This window comes from Colossoma macropomum, unplaced genomic scaffold, assembly GCF_904425465.1.
Source record: "Colossoma macropomum unplaced genomic scaffold, Colossoma_macropomum, whole genome shotgun sequence".
NCBI lineage: Eukaryota > Metazoa > Chordata > Actinopteri > Characiformes > Serrasalmidae > Colossoma > Colossoma macropomum.
The window spans coordinates 27,808,193-27,827,822 of NW_023494805.1; the positions used below are offsets into that span (position 1 = coordinate 27,808,193).

Below are 19,630 nucleotides of genomic sequence, written 5' to 3' on the forward strand. Positions count from 1 at the left end.
CACAGCATATTTTACCTTAATTTGTATTGTTAGTACACGATTTGGACAGTTTTCACTAAGTGGGAGTTTGTAGATCTATATGTGTTAGACATAAGTGCTTGATTGCCAACAACCCTTAGATGATTAGCGAAACATCCGTGCATTTAAGAATTAATATTGCAGAAATCCACAAATCTCAGGGCAGAAAATTAATAATTATATAACACGCTAATCAACGCTGACCCATTTTCTTAAAGGTTAGACATTTCCATATAGCAGCTGAATATACAATGATGACCTTTGACAATGTATGCCAACTGACATTTTCTGGGTTGTGTAGGCTAACAAATCTCCCCATATTCCAGAATCTGTGGCTGCAGAAATCATTCAGAATTAAGGTGAAAAAGAACATTTTTTGTGCTCAGCACCACAACAGCTTTGTATCTGCTGTCCTGGGAAATCAATATGTTTTGTTAAGTTGTAGTTTATTGGTCCACTTTACAATAGAAATAAGTCTTTCAGTTGCCTAACAGTGTCTAGACTCAGAGCAGCATGGCACTGCTAAGTAAGTCTTCTGAATAATCAATATGTTATGTTGGTTAAGTTGTAATACACTGATCTGTTTTTCAACAGAAATTCCTCATGAAAGCAGCATGGCACTGGTAAGCAAAGCAGTGCTGTTTAGGGCAGTAGGGGTTAAAGGTCTTACTCAAGGCCACCATGGCCAACTGCTCACCAGTCATTGAAGAATCAACCGGTCAACCTGTCAGTCCAGGAATTCAAACTTGCACCCCTACAGTAGCTTGCTTGTTTTATCACTCTTTAAAAAAGGTTCTTTGAGGGCTTTAAAGGCAATTCTTATATGTACAACCATAACAACTCAAAGATCCAGCTCAGAAAATGGTTCCTTTTTGTGTGCCATTCTAATTATGCTGCAGTCAACTCTACAAGGTCATGATTGGTAATTATATTCACTGCATCACTTCTTACTGCCATCTAGTCTAACCCCCATGATGGAGAACCTGTACAGAGTTCTCTGATTACCTTTTAAAAATGGTTCTAAATAGACCACTTGTGCTGAGAGTGTGTACAACTAAGCTATCTGCCATCTCCCATCCTGCAATTTCTGATGGCAAAGACACAATCACAGTTCTCAGACTCAAAAGAACATTTGCTCAGTCATTTATGATTAACAAACCAAATGTAGGCATAGGAACATTTGGAGTCTGTAAGGGAAATAATGTGAGGATATGAAGCCTAATTAAGAATATGAGCAAACATCACAGACTGAGCGCTCCTTTTGTTCTTTAAAATCCTCTAATTGTGGGGGAGATGATTGATGCTTGCGTGTTTTGATATTAATTTCCTCTGGAGTTAGCTACAAGTGGTGAGAAAGCAGCTGCTGCCAGCTCGCAGTCCAGAACCAGAGTACTCCCACACACACACACAAAGTACAGTAAGAACAGCGGGGTGCCGGAGAACACAAAGAGATTCAAGCCCAGCGAGTCTAAATAATGAACGAAATGACTGAATGAGGACAGCAAGTTCTGTAAAGATGCAAACAATATGCACTGTTTATCATACCCATTACCATCATCTTCATCATCATCGTCGTCATCATTACCGTCATCATCGCCATCACTATCATTATCTTTGCCACAGAAATAATCAGCAGTTTGCACACACTCCTCTCTCTAGTTTGTCCTGCTTTATTGCTTTATCACCATCCCATAATAGTCTAATGTCTTTGTTAGTGCTGCTCTTGCACTGCCAGTCTGGTCTGCGTTTTCTTATGCCAATAAAGCTGTGTGAATGGTAAAGTGAGGTACAGGACTGAGAGAGGTTTGACATGCTCAGTAAATAGCCCGCAGGCCCACGCAGCCACTGCAAGTTTAAATTAAGCTAGCATAAAAAGAAAAATCCAATTCACTCCTGGATATAAAAACATCTCTGGGTGAAAAGACAACTTCTACTATTTCTCCTACTCTGAGTGGACAGGGACTGTAAAGAAAACAGTGTAGGACGTGCAATTCCTAGTTTATTTATGTTTTTCGTGCAATCACTAACTCTGCTTTCTTTTATCAAGAGACTGGTGTGTGTGTGTGTTTCATTGCCACTACTGACAGGATCTACTGGTTGGTCCCTAATTAAACCTTAGAGACCATGCATGCTGGCCAGCACACACACACAAACACACACTTCACAATCCAACACACTCTCATCAAACATTTATGCTACAAAACTGATCGAAAGAAAGGTGAAAGGAGAAAAGCACCAACAAAGAAGTGAAGCAAATGATAAATAGAAAAGAGAAGGCTCAAGTCAGAGAGAAACATGCACTGTAATACATCTGAGAGGCATGTATAAACAGCAGATACTGAAAAGCCTGAAAAAAGATGAGGAAAAGACCATGTTCACCTGAGAGCAGAGAAAGAGCAGAACAGACCAGCCAATCTGGGCAACACAGCATTACTACACTGCTCCTCAAACGCTTCGAATTACTGTTCAAAAAATTGGAATCAATGTTCAAAAGTTTGGAATCACCGTTCAAAGGAATCAATAACATAAAACCAATTTGGTTTTAGACAAACATATAAAATAAATTCAGTACATTAGCCCTGTGAACTTTAGAAGCTTTGAAAAAAAATAAATTAATTTTCTATATTAAAAAAAAAAAGAAATTCTTGTCTCCAGAATGGGGAAGATTTTAACATGACAAAGAAAGTATAACATCAGGAATGATGCTGGAGTAAAATCAACATTCAGAATGAAAATGTGTTTATCAAATCTTGAGATAAATAACATCTTATATTTAATTTCCAGTCAAAACGGCCATTAATTTATTCACTTTTCACCTTAGGAAAAAACAGAAAACAGCATATATTTAAAAGAAATTACACAGAACTAAATACATCAAATTTTTCACTATTTAGTTTGTTCACCTTTTGCTTTCATTGCATCTTCCACTCTTTTCAGGAGACCTGCTTTCAGCTTTTCAAAGAAATATGCAGGCATATAGATCCAGTTCAGTCTTAGAAGTTGATTGCATTTTCTGATTCTCACAGTCCAAGTACTTCCAAACACATTCGATGATGTTGTGGTCTGGACTCCTGCTCATGGACTGGTCTGGACAGAGTCCATTGCTCTGAGATCACTAGCAGCTTTTTTCAGATTTTTTTCAGATCTGAGGCAAGAATGTGGCATCACTCAAAGATTAAAGATTTAGGTGCTGCTTATGTGATGGAGACAAGTTTGGGGGCCTACCACGTCTTGCACGAATGGAATTAGGAATCCTGCTTCCTCTATATCGATTAATAAATTTTCCAGTTTTGGAACCTTTTGCATTTTTACTTATTTTTCTCCTTCCTTATGCAAATAGTTTATATTATATCTAATCTCCTCAAGAACATCTCATAAAAATGATTTCTACTTAATGGCTGTTTTAACTACAAATTAAATAAATGAAGGGTGGTCTGCACCAGTAATACAAAAAAACAGAAAAAAGATCAGCCACTTGTACCAAACTTAAAATTTTGGAGTACTGTGTTATATTAATAATTGTACCTTTATTAGGGGCTACATGCACTCACCCACATTATTAGGAACACCTGCTTGTCTCTACATTCATTGTCATTTTATCAGCTCCACTTACCATGTAGGTTTTATTTGGGTGGTGGATCATTCTCAGCAATGCAGTGACAATGACGAGGTGGTGGCGTGTTAGTGTGTGTTGTGCAGCAACAGCTGAGCTATCGTCTCTGACTTTACATCCACAAGATGCACCAATAAGGTAGGAGTGTTTAATAGAGTGGATAGTGAGTGTTTAAAAACCCCAGCAGCACTGCTTAATCTGATTCACTCATACCAGCGCAACGCACACAGACATGCCACACTGCAGTGCTGAGAATGATCAGCCACCCAAATAATATCTTCTCTGTAGTGGTCCTGTGGGGTCCTGACCATTGAAGAACAAGGTGAAAGGGAGCTAACAAATTTTGATAACAATGGACAATGAGTGTAGATACAATGAGATGTTCCTTATGAAGTGCTTGGTGAGTATTTATATATATATATATATATATATATATATATATATATATATACACACATGGTAACTGGCCTCAGATTTTACCACTTTACATGAGGCATTCTGTGTGCTAATTTTATAATAACTTCATCCCATCATGGCATTCCAAGCGTGCGAATGACAATTCCAAACAGTGTATATTTACACTGTCCACTTCCCACCTGCTCCAATACAAGCTGATCTGGAATCAGTGGCCTTGCTAACAAAAGGTTTGCATTGGTCTAACGAGTTTGTCTCCTTTCTGATCCGAAGGCAGTGTGACACAGTTGTTAATCACACTGCTGGACTGGTCTCAAAGCAGCTGACGCCTGTGCCCTCTGGGCAGCCGGGAGCGGGCACAGGCCGGGCACTGAGTGGGCATGTGGCTGGCAGGGCTGGCGCTGCCGCAGGACACTCAGGTTATTTGTGTCTTAATTGCTTAATTGGCATCGTTACAAGGCCTAATTGGGCTGTTGTGGCCGTGCTGCACGGCGAGGTGGCAGCGGAGAATGATGAATGGCTGAAATAAACACAGAGAGAAAGCAATAGTGTCCATAAATTTACACACACACACACACCCGCACAGAGACACGCTGCTTTGTTCTCTGTGGGGAGTGTGAATTGGAGAGCTGGCGCCAGGCCGTCGTCACGATCAGGACAGCAGATAACTGCAAGAGTGTGTGCGTGTGGGCGGGTGGACCACAACGTGTGTGTGTAAGACTCCGGGCCCGAGCTCAACCTCTTGCTGTGGAGCCTCAGCACCCTGGGAGATGACAGAAGTCTGTGTGTGTGTGTGTGTGTGTGTGTGTGTACGTGTGTGTGTGACAAAGCAGCCAGACAGCTCACTGATAGCAAGACCACTGACGGGCAGGTCAAACTACGCTCACACCTCACTCTCACTCTCATTCTCGCGTGCTCTCGCTCTCCCACCTTCTCTGTCTCTTTATCTTGCTCTCTCTCTGTTATCCCTTTCTTTCAGTTGTCTCTCTCTCTACTGTTGTCTCTCTCTAAGTCTTTCTTTCACTCGTCTTCCTCTCTCTCTCTCTCCCATTTTCACAAATTTTCTCTCTATCTCTCTATAAGAGAGAGGGTTCTTTCTCTTAATATTATTCTCTCTCTTTGTCTCACCCCTACTTTCTCTCTCTCTCTTTTTCTGTCTGTCTCTCTCTTTTCTCTCTTTATCTGTCTCTTTTTCTTTCTCTCTAAGCCTCCTTCTTCACTCATTGCCTTGCTCTCTATTTCTCCTCACCTGTCTGTCTCTCTCTCTTACCTCTCTTTCTCTCACTGATTCACTGTCTTTCTAAATGACTTTATATCTATCTCTTTCTTTCTCTCGCCCTCATTCTGTCTCTCTTTCTCATTTTCCGCCATTTTATCTCCCTCTTTCTGTGTCTATATTTCTTTTTTTTACTCTCTAAGTCTCCTTTCTTTACCCATTCTCTCTCTCTCTCTCTCTCTCTCTCTCTCCTGGTAGATTAAGACAAGGATCCATCAGGGCCCCACTGTGTCAAGAGCAATGTAGGAGAGGGATGGATAGAGAGACAGTGGTCACTGTGGGGAAAACAAAAAAAGAAAGAGAGAGACATTATTGTTGACAAACTCGTATCCTGAGTGCTCTCCTTGTCGGGCCGCATGTCTGCAGAATCATCACTGTGGGAGACTGATAGCCAATCCCAGTACTGCTCATTTCAACCACACAAACAGAGAGAGACACAGAGAGAGGAGGAGAGAGAGAGGAAGACGGAGAAAGACAGACAGAGAGAGAGAGAGGAGCTAGAGAGAAAGAAGAAGAGGAAGTTAAAGAATGATGAGTTGCTCAGGTGTACTGACGGTGGATAGACAGAAGAAGCTTAGGGCTTTGGGACTGAAACCTGTTTCATGGTCTATTCCCCAAAACCCTCAACAAACACTTTCCAAACACTTCAGCATTCAACACAGCCAGCCTAATGAGAACACTGAATACTGAATAGTGAATACAGCCTATGCTGCCAGTATGCAACAATAACTGAGGGAGAGAGGGAGAGAGAGAGAGAGAGAGAGAGGAAGAGAGAGAGAGAGAGTAACAACAGAATGGGGGAGGACACAGCCAATGAGAGAGACCAGAAAATACAGTTCCTAAAAAGAGCTCAGTACATGCACACACACACACACACACACTCGGGGGGAGCAGAGGTCACAGACCACTGGAGCACAAAATTAGGAACAATAAGACCAGAGGAGTTTAAAAGTAAATATTTAGAGTGCTTTAATGTGGCTGGACGCCTCTTCTACCAGTGAGGGTCACACCAGCTCCATAGAGCATAGGACTAATTAGACAGCACAATGACCGCTGCACTCACTCACTGTCTGCAGTGTGCGTGTGTGCGTGTGTGTGTTTGTGTTTGTGTATGTATGCATATATGTTTGACATGGTGCTAACACTGAACAATCTAGTTGTGTAGTTAAATTGCCACATATTGCAATTGCAACAAATCTTCCAATACATTAAAACACAATAATGTCACTCAATAACCAATAACAAATCGGACATGGTCAAGACAGGAACTGATGTGGTTGGTGGGGACCACCGCTGCCCTCCACACAGATGGGAGGCCACCTGGGCAAGCACACCAGCAATACCAATAAGAGTTCTTTGGTAAGATTCCTAAGGCTACTTGCACTTATTTCTGTTGGATGATTAGAAGTCACTCTGTGTAAAAGCATCTTTGTGTAGATATGTCAGTAATTTAGTTGCTAAGTAATGCTGGTTGCAAATTAATGACTTGCTTTATGCTACAGTTCACTGTTACAAAGTTTCTATGTTAGTATATCATCTCTGTCCAAATAAAAACATCTCCAAAATATTAACAGGAGAAGGCAAAAACGTTCATCATGAAATTTTCACATGATGTAAAGAGCAACTCTCATGTTCAAATGATGCAGAAAAATGAAAATGGATAAAAATGATTTTTGTTTTTGGACAGCAACGACATATAAAAACAAAAAAATGGATACATTAGCTAACAAGATAATATTTGACCTGCAGCATGGTCAGATTCTGAAGAAGAGTATGAAAGCAGGCCTACATTAAATTCTGAACCTGTCGTTGCCCATAAGCAAGCTTTTCAGCTGGCAGCTGTAACGGCAGAACAACTAAACAAAGTGGAGTTAGAATGAAGTGAACAGAATACAATTTAGCAAGCAATTAAAGGCTTCTTAGGCTATGGAATACTTTACAGACTGGCTGGAACAAATCGATATTAAAGTTAATCTAGCAAGTCCTGAAAAATCTGAGCTGAACCTGATATTGCAACAGTTCTATGACTCTATCTGTAATGGAAAAGGCTACTAGTTTTTATTTTTTTGCCACTATTAAAGCACAATTGATACAATGTTTGATGTTATTCTTGTTTCCAACTAACAAGCAATATATTGTGCAGCCCTACATAACACTAGTGCTTCATTAATATAACTGTGTGTGTGAGCAGAGAGAAAGCAAGAGGGAGAGAGAGGGAGCGTGTCACAGCCCTGTTAAAATTCAATAACATTTGCGTCTTTTCCGTTCTGTCACTCCTCCAGAGTAAGCAGCGGAGACACCAGCAGAGCTGTCACTGTGTCTGCCTCTCGCTCCATTTAATATTCAACAGCAGGCGGGGTGCGGAGCCATGCATATTCAACATATCTGCTGACCACAGAACCAAAAGAGACACTGCCCCTCTCACCACACACTGAATAGTGAGGTAGATGCGAGAGACAGGGCCGCAGGAGGAGAGATAAGAGCATGGGAGAGGAGAGGAGAGGAGAGGAGAGGAGAGAAGAAGAGAAGAGATGAAATGAGAGGAGAGAAGGAAAAAAGAGATAAAAGAAGAAAGAGGAGGAGTGGAGAGGAATGAGATGAGAGGAGAAAATAGGAGAGGTGAGGAAAAGTGGGAAGGAGAGATGGAGAGGAGAGGAGAGGAGAGGAGAGGAGAGGAGAGAAGAGGAGACGTGCAATGGGAAGCAGAGGTAGGGAAGGGAGGAGATGAAAGATAATGAGAAGAGAGGAGAGGAGAAGAGAGGAGAGGAGAGGAGAGGGAAGAGGAGAAGAAAAAAGAGAAAAAAAAAGTACAGAGATGCTAAAGTGAAAATTAACAGAGAGAGAAAGACACTCAAGACATTTCTGAGTGTAAATCCTACTAATCCCTGAAAGTGTGAAGTATGATTTTAAATTGAATGTAAACATGTATCAAAGGGTTATTTTTACGTTTGGTCATAACATCTAATATCTAATATCTAAAGCTCATTTTTCCTCCTTGAAATATTGAAATAAATCTCTGCACAGGTCAGTTTAATTTGAGATGTTAGTACACTACAATATTTTTATCTGAATTGTAACAGCATTAGCAGTAAAAAGTCAGTTTCTCTTTCTGTACTGGCATGTTAAGCTGCCAAAAACATGACTAACCAACTACATCATGTTCAGACTCTCAGAAAAGCAACAGTCAAGTACTTTAGCTTTACTTTCCACAAACTGAGAAGAGATGGATGAGAGAGGCATGGAGGGTAGAGGAGAAATATAAGAGCTGGGCTGAGTCATACATAACTCAGAACTCTAGAATTTCAGCTCCTCAAGGAGAATTTCAGACACATCTCTATGATAAGGTCACAAGATAAATCATTTCTGTGTGTGTGTATGTGTGCGTGTGTGTGCTTCAGTGTTCTCTCTTAGCATGTTAACATTTTGCCTCTAGGCCCCGCTTTGTTGCACTCTCTTTTTTCCTCTCTCTCTCTAGCAGCGTTTTCATTCAAATGTTTTACAAATTTTGAAGCAAATTTCCAAAAAGTTGATATAAGAAAATGTGGAAAATCAGTCTTTCCAAAAGCTAATCTTATGCACAAATTCTCTTCACTACCTCATGGAGGTGTTCAAATCTTTATTGGCTCTTAGTAGACCCCTGCTAACGTCATCCAGATGTAGCACTGATGGCTGTACTGATGGAGCACTAATTGGATGTATTATTTAGTATGGAATACGAGGTTTGAGACACACCTGATAGTTTTTATCTGGAGCTATGTTTGTTATCGTCAGATTTGTGTTCCCACTACATCATCATTTATTCACCTTATATCACCTTTTTTGCATTTCATCTTTCTTGCAAAATTTTCCACTTCATTTTTTTGCCATTTTTTTTTTATTTCTGGCTTTTCCATCCAGGTCTTCTTATGTGCATGCAGGGCCAGAAAAGCTTTCTACCATGCTTTTTTGAGGTGCTGCCCTATCCCCAGCCCAAACTGAAAAGTCCTAGCAGCACCTACCTTCAAAGACTTGATATGTTTTCCACAACCATATCAATGTTTTCCACAAATGGTACCTTCTGATTGGTTAGAATAGGCTTGGTTTTAAACAATAACAGTTTGGTAATGAAAAAGGTGAAGGAACTCTGAATGAGAAACTCCTTCTCTCTCTCTCTCTTTCTCTCTCTCTCTCTCTCTCTTTGCTATTTAATAAATGAATAGGACTCTGCTCATGTAGTGGAATCCCCCAAGCCTTTGGATTGCTGCACAGTCAGTGTGGGTGCACAGGCCTGCTGCGGTGTTCCCCAGGATCAAACGGAGCAGGCTCATGCTAAGCAGGCGTTTAGCTGACGCAGAAGGCCACGCCTGCAGCCAGTAACAGCAGGAGAGCAGAGAGGTTTCCTCTCCGCTCACCCTTGCATTCTCACTCCCTTCATCTCTTTCTCGCACTCTTCCCCGGGAGAGGAATCAAAGAGATGTACAGTAAAGCACAGCAAGCATATCCTCCCCCACTCACAGCCTCTGTGTGTGTGTGCATGTACACTCTGGATGCCCCAGAGGACTCTTGGTTCCAGCCATCATGAGCTCCACAGAGGCGCCTACAGGGATATGATCAAAACGATTCAGTTCGATATAGGAAATGATTCAATAAATCATAACTTCTGAAATTACACCAGGATTTGATTTAGTTCTAGTAATTTGGTCAATTAAGCATCATTTTCAAAAATATTAACTGCAAAGTAGGGCTGAAACAATTATTCAGCATTATTGATAATGCTGACAATAATAAAATCATTGACAAACTATAATCTACATATTTATTATTATATCACTTTTAGATATTGCTTATTACTTACTGTAGTTCAGAATTATGGGCAGTCTTAAACAAAGCACCACATACTTTGCATGGAGGTAATTTAGCTCTTGGTGAACAGTACCTCAATTTGTCACAATGTTGCCAAACATTTTATTTTTGCAGCTCTTCACATTTACAGGCCACAATCAAGTCAATTAATTCACATGAATAAACAAACATCAACATACCAACAAAGTTCAACCTGTAAATAACTGAGGTAAATTGACAGCAGAAACTCCACATTAGCCTACTGTAAATAAACTGCATTCTAGGATGCCACACAAGTCCTTGAGCAAGACTCCTAACATGTTTCATCTGCAGGGGTTCTTTGTTTTAATGTGTTATTCCTACCCCAAAGATAAGTTTGAGACACAACCAGAACAGAGCCAATTCTGCTTCTTAATAATTGTCATTATAAACCTTATATTGTCATTATAACCATAGAGCAATATCATTGAAAAAATGCACAGCACTAAAAAGTTATAGTGGTATTCTAATTGAAATAAAATCAAAAAATTAAATTAAATTAAAATGTAAATATTCTGTGCAAAAATCAATATTTATGCACTTGCACATGTGCAATTCTTTGCATTGCATCTAATTAACCATATGAGATTTTACTGTGCTACAATGATACACATATCCCTTAACAGAGCTCTGGTATCAGATTCAAATCTAAATTCACGTATTGGAATTGGTATCTGGAGAGCTGTATTGGTACATCCCTAAACGATTCACCAAATACACAAATGTGACTGGAAATAATTAAAACTTTTTTTTATATTTGTGTTCTCAGCACATATTACAATAAAAAACTAACAAAAATTGTATCTTCAGATTTCACTAAATGAGTGCATAGTTGATTGGATATTATTATAATGGTTTATAATCAATTCCACCTTTCAAAATAGATGCAACAGAATGACCATTTCCAAATGGATGCACTCCATGCAGTTTTATACCATTAGGCATCGGTAGGTCTGCTGCAGTCTCTCTGGAGGGAAGTGCAGTGCAGCTGACTGTGGCCAACACTGCAATGACAGCGCTGCACGTGTGTAGTTGTGTATATGACTCATTAAAAGGGAATGACAGCCTTGAATCTGAGACAACCTCTCTCTATCTCCTGCTAACAAGACAGGCTGTAGCCACTTTAATGCTCCACTGAGTGCAGGGCATTCTTGAAAGAATCACAAATCAAGGCCAGCGCTAAAACTGCCCTTTCTCTGTCCATTCCCACAGGATCTGCCCAGTCATTTCCATTCTTCTATAAACCTGCACTGGCACTCATTCTCTTCCTGTTCCTTTCCACTTCATCCTTCCAGTTCTGTTGTACTAAACCCCCTCTCAACACACTCACACACATATACACCTCCTACAGCATAATGGCCACTACACACTAATCACTTCAGCCAGTAGTGATTAGAGGAGAGGACTGGAGCTCAGGATGAAAAAACTATGTAAGGCAGTGTGTGTGTGTGTGTGTGTGTGTGTGTAGCTGAGACAGCAGCACCACTATCACACTATGCCTGTCAGTAACCCCAACCAAAATGTGACTCCAAGACCATCCTAGCTAGGACATAATGCTGTATCATAACTGCCCGATCACAATTCTTTGAACTAATCGTTATTATATTAGCTGACCACAAGTATTTCCCACAGTTGTTAACTTTATATATGTCACACGACATTAACATGAACTGGTGCATTTTAATCAGTTGTGTTGAGGCAAATGCATGCAAATAAAAGAAAGTGTAAAACACATTTACCGAGTCATGGGTTTTGTAAAAACAGCAAAAGTTCAGACAGCTGATTTGGCACTATAAAAACATTAAAGGGCAGCAGTGGTTAATGTTTGTCAATTTGAGTGTCTGTCATCAGCTACTAAATATTGACAATTAGGAAGCAAAATAACTAATCAGCCAGTCTGACAACACAGTTGCATACAATGAACAAAACAATAAAACTGTTAACTGCAATTATTTATGGCAATTGTCAGATAGTGGCAGGCCTAATCCAAGTATTGTGTGAGTGTGTAGGTCTTTACTGGTGGGACAGTTACCAGTTTTATTGATTTACTGTAGTATAAAACCCTCTTATAATCATTTCAAATTTTAATAATTACCATAACCATGTACTAGAGATGTGTACGAGCACTCGGTTCACCACCATTCAAGGTGCCAGTATTCGATTTCTGAAATCACTATTCAGGTATTAGTTCCTTTTCATCAGAGGAAGATGGAGAAAACATACAAACTAACAGGTCAATGAAATGCCACTTTTATGTTTTAGACTGTGAAATGACATGGTTTACTTTGCCACTCCGAAAAACAAGTGTTTTAATATGAGCAGGTTGCCAAGGACGCATTGTTAAGGAGGTGATTAAGAAGAAAGATGTAGCGCAGCTTTATTGCTAACTAAGCTAACTACTCTAGCTGATGTGAGCTAGATCCAAAAACAGTGGAAATATATTTCTCTGACAATCTAACATTGGCGCATCATCCACTGAGGAAAAAATACCCTGTGTAGGATGAGGAGTCCTCCTCAGCATCTAGTGTTGTACTAGTTAGCTGTAATTTAAGCTCACATCTGAAGAGGCAGCCTCATTCCACACAAAGACTACAGATTTCCACTGGCTTTTTTTTTTAATAAAACATTATTAAATGTTCCTAAATCCTTCTGCTACTAATTTTTTAGCCTATTAACAGTGACATCACCTAAAAGAGTAAGCCTCATGCTCCAGCCCTACAATAATTTCAGCTGAAATGTCTTTTTTTGGTTGTTTATCGTGTTTTTTCCTTACTCAGTTATGCAGTTAATTGTAAATCCGTTCATTAATATAAAAAAAATTAAATATAATAATATATTATAATAATATACAATAATAATAATAAATATAAAATATAAAAATTACTTGGAATGCACATCCTTACCACATACATTTGGAAAAGTCACAAAGACAATTAATCATTCTACACTCTCAGAAATAAAGGGAGGAAACTGTCACTGGGGTGGTACCCTTAAGGGTACATCTCAGTACCTTTATTCAGGGAACATAACTGTACCATAATACACTGATATTATACTTTTCTAAATTGCATTGACTCCACATATCTTGTCTTGTCTCCAGGTTTTTATTTTTTGGTTCTGTTTTAAAACATTAAGTTATGAAAAGGTACAAATACATCCTTTTTTCCTGGAAAACCGTATCTAAAGGTAATCAGATCATCGTCATTATATTATCATATCATAAATGCAACAACTGCTATGTATATCAAAAATATCAGATTTCATATCTGATATCGGCAATGGCCAAAAATTCTAAGGAGCCTAGAGACTTTCATACCTAATTTTAACAATAGTGTGATAATACCGAAGGCTGTGATAATTTTGGTCAGTGGCATGATGATGGGGAATTATTGTACCATCCTAATCCTAGTGCATCTCCAGACATATCACTCAGCTTCAGGTAACAGACAAATTAACTTCTCGCAACATCATCTCTGACACTGTATAGTACTCCAATTGGAGCTGACATGGCCTTAATGCCTGCAGCGAGCAGCCTGAGCTGGCTATTCTAGCCGGTGATTAAAACACTCGTTTAGAAAAGTAAATCTTGCTAAACAAAAAGGATTATGTATGGCGGCTAGAAGAAACAAAACAAGTGACAATGTGCGTGGAGAAGTGTTTACAACTTCACAAAGCTTGTGCCATCCTATGGGTCCCAATCCCCACAGACAACTCCCACGATCATCACACACTGCCCAGGGCTTCGTCTGTAAGGCACAGATGTCGACAAGCGCACCCACACACAGACTCTACTTCCTACCATTCACAAAAGCACAGAACACAGAATAAATCTGGTACATCCCAACATTTTATACTCCATGTAAAAGCACAGATGGAATTTAGCCTTTAAGATTCTACTGCTGTTTTAGCTAAGCAAGGTCCACTTTAAAGGTAACAGTATGTCAAACAGTGTCTGAAACAGGGCTGAATATCAAAAGATTCAGTACTTTAATGGTACTGACCAAATATCACCAAGCATCAAAAAATTCTGCTATTCAACACCAAATTTTAAAACCTAAGTAGTCAGTTTTACCAGCATATGTGTGAGCCAATAACCATGCTTGTTCCAAAATCCAGACTGTTCCAGAGCGGCACCAAAACTGCCGTTTCAGATGAGCACAACAAATCCACTGGTGAGCCAAACCTTTAATTTCACTCCCACTGGTGAGGCGATATATGCGTTAAAAATGAAATATACATTATACCTGAGGTGTTTGCTAACCGTCATTCATATGCTAAAGTAGAAGACACTGCTTATAAAACCTGGAGCTCATAACAGAGAAAACCTATATCTCTTGTTTTGCACACAGGAGCAGTAACGGCCGACCTAACTTTAATACGCTGATGATTTCATGCAGTTACGCATTCTGTCTTAATGAGCTGTTTGATGACTACCATGTTCAGAGTTGAATAACTGTTTCTGTTTACTGCTTTTATCTAATGTTACATGATGTGCTCAGCTACTTACATGCTTTAAAACAAGCCATGTTAATGTATACATGTATGTATATAACAAGTACATTTTCATTTGTGTTTAAGTTTATTTATTAATACTATTTTAATTTGAGCAGTATTGTGGGTTGCCCAATGATAAAAGTGGGTGGGCCTAGGCCTGCTGGTCCCAGTTGTACTACAATCACTGGACTGTTGATTGGCTGTCTAAACCACAATTTGTATGAAAGTTATTAATATCAGCATTTCTTGATTTGTCTTTAATCCACTGCTGTCAGGAAATATACTCACTCCCTGCACCTCACACTCATTTCTGGTTTAAGCCGCACCTATGTCAGGTTTGTAATTTTATAGATGGCATCAAAAGCAGTATTATTTAGGAATATGTACTGATATTGGTATTGAAATATTCTGAAAGACACCCAGCACTTTGTCAGAAACATAAGCAAGTCTGTCTGATATTACTTAACAACGTTACGCTGTTTGAGTTGATTTAGAGCAACAGTAACTGGTGTATAGAAGCTTCAGTTACTTGTTAGCTACATAAGCCTCGTAGCTCAAACCGAAAAAACGCACTTCAGACACCAAACATTGCCTGGCTGATCAACTACATGTTGGGTAAAATCTGTAAATTTTGTGTAAATTAGATTTTTCATCAAATTATTACTTTAATGGCAAGACTAGCCACTAAAAAGGGTGACAAAATGATGGTTGTAAGGTTATATTATTAAATCATGCATACATATCAAATCTACAAACACTACAAGCTGGCAGAATGTTATTCAGGTATATTCTCTCTCTTTAACACACGCATACAGACACATTCGCACTAATGTCTTAATTGATTTATAATATACATATATCAAACAACGCATATGTGATGTGCCTTGTACATTCTGTTATGCAACATATAAAAATAAGCCCACATTTCTGAAACTATACCTTGCATGTAAAGAGTGATGCTGTCTTTTAAATGCATGCACACTTACTCACACACATACACACACACACACACACACACACATAAACATGCACTCAGGGACATATGGAAATAAAAACACTTTTTTTAAATGAAGCTATAATCATCTGGCTCCATACAGAGAACATCACGAAATCTTCCATGCTGTCACATCTGAATGCACACGCTCATCTATACACAAACACACGGACATTATGAAACACACAATGTCCTTCAACACACACACACACACACCAATAGCAGAGAGAAACACACGAAAAGATTGCCACTGGCCTTGCAGGAGAGTGTATAATGTATATGTATGACAATGCTTCAACAGAATACAAGAAAAAGGCTGCTTTCAATCACTCCATCTTTCTCTCTCTCTCTATCATCAGACTTCTATCACTCCATCACAGCTTCTCTTCCACCATCCACCCTGCCAGCACCAAGCTTTTTTACATACAGATCCCCACATGCTGTATGCTTACAGGAAGATGGGACATTTATCCACATCTTTCTCTCTCTGTCTCTCTTCCTCCCTCTCTCTCTCTTACTCTCTCTCCTGCTCTCTGTCCTATTGCGGTTCTATTTTCATCGACTGCACGACAGGCAAGAGCTTTTGCTTCGAATCCTGCTGCGCTGCTTGCAGTATAGAAAATGCATTCTTTGAACATTAAAACGAGGAGAGAGAGAGAGGGGAAAAAAGAAAAACAGAAAAGAGGGAGAAAAGAAAAATAAAGATAGAAAAAGTAAGGAGATAGAAGAAGAGAGAGAAAAATAAAGAAAGTGAAAGAGAGGAGAGAAAGAGAAAGGGGGAGAAAGATAGAGGGAGGGAGAATTATAGAGAATGTGAAAGAGGAGAGGCGGGGGAGAGAGAGAGAGCCTTGTGGGCATCCCTGGTCCAGGCACACTTGGGCAGGGGCAGCCCAGCAGGCCGAGTCCAGCCATTAGTAATTAAGCCAGGCTAAAGGCCGAGAGAAACTGTCTCAGCGCCGCGGCAACCACTCCTACTTGCCATGGCAACCGTCCACACGGCATCAGCCTTCGCCCTGATCCTGTCTGCCTGCCAGGAGCCTGAAGGTAAACAAACAATCCGATGAGTGGAAATCATATTTGTGAGCGTATTTGTGCTGTTCACTGTTAAATCGAAAAAACAGCAAGGCTTTAGAGACAGCCACGCAGCAGATTCAGGCCAAAACCCATTCTTTATCTCAATATTACAATATCCACAACAGCGTCAGAGAGAGAGAGAGTGAAGGAGAGAGAGAGAGAGAGATACAGAGAAAGACATACAGAAAGAGAAAGAGAGAGAGAGAGAGAGAAAGAAAAGGACAGACGGAAACAGAAGCAGAAGAGAGAAAGAGCAAGAGGGAAAGGGAGAGAGAGAAAGAAGGACCAGATGGGGGGAAAAAAAAGACAGAGAAGAGAAAAAAGGATAGAAAAGAGAGAGGGAGAGAGATGGGACAGAGGATAGGAAAAAGAAGAAAGAAGAGGGAGAGAAAGAGGTAGAGAGAGAGAGAGAGAGAGATAGAGAGAGAGATAGAAAAGATGGAAAATTCTTGGCAGAGCTGTGTCACTTCTGCATTTGACAAGTTTGTAAATATTTAGCCAGCCATCCAGCTTTGCCAAGTCTCGCTTTGTAGTATTGACTAACGCTGGCAAAGACTGAGAATCCGCACAGTCCCTTTGCGACACACACACACTCACACACACACACTCATACACACACCAAATCTACACTAAGGTCCACCATATTAGCTCCATAATAGCTTTTAATAGGGGTCACCTTTCTGTATCTCGTAATAGATTAAATGGAATCTCAGCTTAATAATCATAACTACATATAGTTACATGATAATTAATGTTAGACAAGAGTTTAATTACTTGATTTGGGGAGTATATTAGTTCTCTCATTAACTACTGTCATCCTTGGTTAACGCTAGCCACAGCTGTTTTAGAGGAATATGGTGGAAAAAGTGCTGGCGTGGACATGGTCCGTCCTCATCGTAGAGCAAAAACATGGTCTATTAATTCTGATTTCTAAAAGGCCCATGGCATTAGCTTGCATTGTCAGTATTAACTTTGATAACATAGACAATATAAATGTACACTGAAATTTGAAATTTTTTGAAATTTGAGTTAAGAGAAAGAAATATTCCAGTGTTTTTTATCCTAATCTCTGTCTGGTGCATCTGTAGAATACAGTAAACGACCGTGGATAATATTTTCCCTGTACCTGTTCAATCAAAACCCACTTAGCAGTTTGGCTTCAGCAGCTGTCCAGTGGCTTTTATTACAAATCTGTTTTGACTGAATAAATGTGTTGTTCTTTTCTCAGTACAAGCAAACAGATCTGCATTACTGTGCACTTCAAAGATATAATGATCCATTGTTTTGGCCCCCTGATCCAATCTCAGTACTCTATTGTTGAGTACTGACCCATATCAATCTCATATTTGTGTTGTCACAGACTACAGAGCTACATAATTTTAAATATGTATGATATATAAATACAATTATTAATTAAGTACTTCTTTTTATTAAGTCCATAATGTGGGGCTGTGGATTTTTCCCTGTACTTGGTCCAAACCCACTTTGCACTTTGGCTTTTTTTTTGGTCTATCTCTTTCATCTAATGACCATTTTATAGTGTGTTTGATAATGGCTTATGATTAAATTTGATTTACATTCCTGATGATATGGCTTCCACGTATTTTAAATATTATGCAGTAAACCATTTCATTTTTTATTTTTAACAGCACTGTGAATACAATATGATTTCATATTGGTTTTGTGCTTGAGCAGTAGCTGCTTCTTTCTTACAGTTTTAAATGTAAAGTTCTGCTGACACCAGTTTAAAACCAAAAGCACAAAGCATGACCAGTAAAGCAGGACATTTCCGTGGTTTTGTACATGCCTCTGGTGGCATACCCCTCGCGGCAAGTGGCACAAAGTAGACTCAAAGTGTAATACCTGCTCACTCACATTTGGTGTTCAGATGAAAAATGGCTTGCTCAGACACTGTTGAAACACTGTCACTGCAGATATTTTTCATTCAGTGTAAAATTCTTCTCATCACTAGCCTCGTCACACAGCATTTCACATCATATTTTTAGCTTAAAAACAGTGAGTTTGTAAAGAGTTAGTTTGCTGGTGCCAAAAAATAAACATACAAATTGATGTTGAAAGTTTTACTCCATTAAATGTACATAAACAAAGTGTACAATTTATTTAAGTGTCTTGTTTATCGGTATTTTTCTGCTGTGCTTCCTATGCGGTTTAGCTGTGATACTTGGCGCCAGAGACCCTATGGCAGCAGCATGGAGCTTCTCCTCCTTTAGATGGCTGCAGTAGTCTGTCTGGGCTTACTTTACTGAATTAAACAGATAAGACACTCTGACCAAAACATAAGATGCAAGCTCAACCAGACACCTCATGGTCCTTCAATGTGTGAACATAAAACATTAGAGAGAAGATTTCAGATTTTCAGATTTCAGATTTTCAGATCAGATTTTTTACACTTTCATGACTATTCAAATATCCAAAGATTCTGACACACACCTAATCAGAACTGGATCAGGTTTAAGCCATTACAATATGCCTGGATTGGCTCTGATCCTAATCCTTTTGATCAGATCGGGACATCCCTGGTCCATGTTAATTGAATGTACACTACAGATGGTTTATCGAGACTGGGCTATTGGAAAACACTGGAGTACTCCCTTAAGCTCCTGCTGGATATGAACACCTTGCTGCTTTTTGATATAGGATCTTACAGGGTACATGGTGGGAAGTGTAGTGTGTGTGTGTGTGTGTGTATGTGTCTGACAAAGATGGAGCGAGAAAGAGGGAACGAATGTGTGTCGCTGTGTGAATGCGTCTGATAATTAACTGCAGTCATCCAGACTCTGCAGTGATCCTCCTCTCTCCACTGTGATGTGAAATGCTCAGTAAATGGGCTATAAAACACCACACCACAGGTACACACACACACACA

General features: G+C 39.5%; 1 protein-coding gene across 1 annotated transcript in view; it reads right to left on the reverse strand.

Annotated features, from left to right (window-relative positions):
• nlgn2a (neuroligin 2a) overlaps positions 1-19,630 on the reverse strand; it is a 197,439-nt gene that overhangs the window by 128,438 nt on the left and 49,371 nt on the right. The gene's annotated exons all lie outside the window — the stretch shown is intronic.